Source organism: Camelus ferus, chromosome 5, assembly GCF_009834535.1.
Source record: "Camelus ferus isolate YT-003-E chromosome 5, BCGSAC_Cfer_1.0, whole genome shotgun sequence".
NCBI lineage: Eukaryota > Metazoa > Chordata > Mammalia > Artiodactyla > Camelidae > Camelus > Camelus ferus.
In genome coordinates this window covers 55,858,818-55,861,292 of record NC_045700.1, presented here as the reverse complement: position 1 = coordinate 55,861,292, position 2,475 = coordinate 55,858,818, and positions in this window count along the sequence as shown.

Genomic DNA, 2,475 nt, shown 5'->3' with positions numbered 1-2,475 from the left:
ACCATGGGTAAATTATTCATAGTTCAAACAAGAAATAGTGAATTCTTAAAAGCAAGAAAACATCAAGATTCTAAATTGAAGGTCAAGAACTGATTATTGCAAATTAAAGGCAATGTGGGAACAATAGTTGAGTTTTAGAAAGTTTGAGATAGTATCTCTAGAAGCTGTTGTCCTTGTCAATTTCACTGAAGCAGCAGGAACCTGAAACTGAGAACTCCTGGCTCTGTTCAACCGCACGGCTCATTGATCCTGCCACCCAGCACATCTGCTCTAAATCATTTATGACTGCAAATATAACACTTTTTCTTTAAATAACCTTTCTGTTCTAATTGAAAGTCCATCTTAAATTTCTGTTCATTAAAAAGAATATCTCAAACTAGGGGAAAAACAGTTTAAAATTGTGCTTGCATATCTGCTATAAATCCAGAACTGAATTTTAAAGTCTCTTTCCCTAACTGTCTATTTTCACCTGCTTTAAAATAAATTCTTTAGACTGCACTTCTCCATCTCTTTTAACATTCAGTAACAATGGAGCAAACTGGGTACCGCACTTAGGTGAAGCAGCAGAATTGGAAGGTGAAGTGGTTGCCTAGCAACATCACCTGTGAGTAATTAAGCATCTCTTGCGAATTGTTGAATTTGGTTTTAAAATCTTGGCCTTGTTACAAATAGCTATTTGTGCTAGTTGGATTTTGCCTAACTATTGCATTAAAGATTATAATGCTCAAGATGGGGAACCAGGTAAGAAGGTCTTATCACTAAAAGTTGTTTTTTGACAAGGATCATGTCTCACTCCTTTCCTTGTAGGCAGCCTAAGACACACACCAGGATAAGTGCGGATGACTGTGATTGTCACAGATGAAAACCTTCATTCCCTCTAGTACTTTGCAATACAATACCGTTTTCTGATTCCTAGTCATTCTTTGTCTTATTCTGACTTAAGTCAGTGCTAAAAATACACAGAAGAATCCAGTTCAGGTGCTCTGACAGTAGGGCAAGGCATTCTACACATGAACAAAGTGAATTTGAATACCTAAAGAATGTTGGAAGCTAAGACAGAATTCTTCCAAATCTGAAGACTTACAAATCATTTCAAACCACAAGAAGCATATGATATGGAATGTCATCACATTTTATAACCTTTCAATCATCATGCTCTCAAGCAACTTTTTGGAACACCCTTCTCCCCAAAGAAGAGCATCCTCTGAAACACATTGTGTTTCACAAAGTCTTTGGCATGCTGTCAATTTAATCAAGATGCCTAAAATATCTTTACAGAACTATATATAACTTGTGGGGCTTCATATATATTAAAGCACTCTGTGGGATTCAAATAAGGTCAAAATAAAAAGTAATAATAACGAACTATATTTCATTTAAAATGCTAGTAACTTTATAATTAAAACAACAATGATATAAAGGTTAAAATGATCCAACAACTTAATGAAACAAAGAGCAAAAAAGGCAAGGTAATGGTACAGCTGCAAATATAAGAAGGCTGTAATGTAGTAGTTTTAAATCTTTATTTTTTAAAGGGAAAAAGATACCATACTGTCAGTGATACAAACATCAATCTACAGGAAACAAATGCTCCATTATTAGCTTTTAGAAAATATAAATAGAATGCTTAAAAAAAATCATGGAAAGAGAAGTTCTACTTTTAATGCCTGGAAGTACATTCATTTATAAAAAGAGAGGTACAGTGATTTCTTAGAGGGAACGAGATGGATGAGATGAAGTGTATATTTTGGAAAGATTCAGTAGTGTTAACTGTCAGTATGCAGTAAGTCTTGGAAAGTTTTGCCATCAAGGGAGCCAAAAAGGGTTTGAAAGCCATAAAATATGTCATCATTTTTAGAAGCAGCAGCCTGTCTCTAGCTTGTCAGTGTCAGCAATAGGTATGTTACTAAGGAAACCAATTAAGCTTAATGGTGACTTGATTATTTACAAGTGATTCTCGGTGGCTTCTATGACATGCATCCCTTGGCAGATACCCAGAGAACTCACACATTTAAATCCTGAACAGAGTTAAGAAACTAATACATCAACATGGAATCAATCACCAGCAATATTATCAAATACTACTATGATATGATTGTTTCATTTTATACTAATTTTGGCATAACAACCCCATACATTCCCTTGAAAAGAATTCTAGTTTTAGAGGATGAAAGAGAAATGTGAGGAAAAAGCACAGAATTTGGTATTCTTGGTTTCAACCTGTACCTAAACCTTATTAATTTTGTGATTTGGGGGGTTCATTTTAAAGACCTTGATCTGAATTTTACAATTCATAAATAGCACTATAATATATGATTCACAGAATTATGATCTGTGTCCGTATCTATATATTCCAACTCATTGCTTACTCCGTATTAGGTAATTAGGAAACAAATGAATATTACTAGCAATATATTATTTAATATTACTTTAACAAATTTTTTTTGAGAACTTACTCCATGGTGAGTATCATGT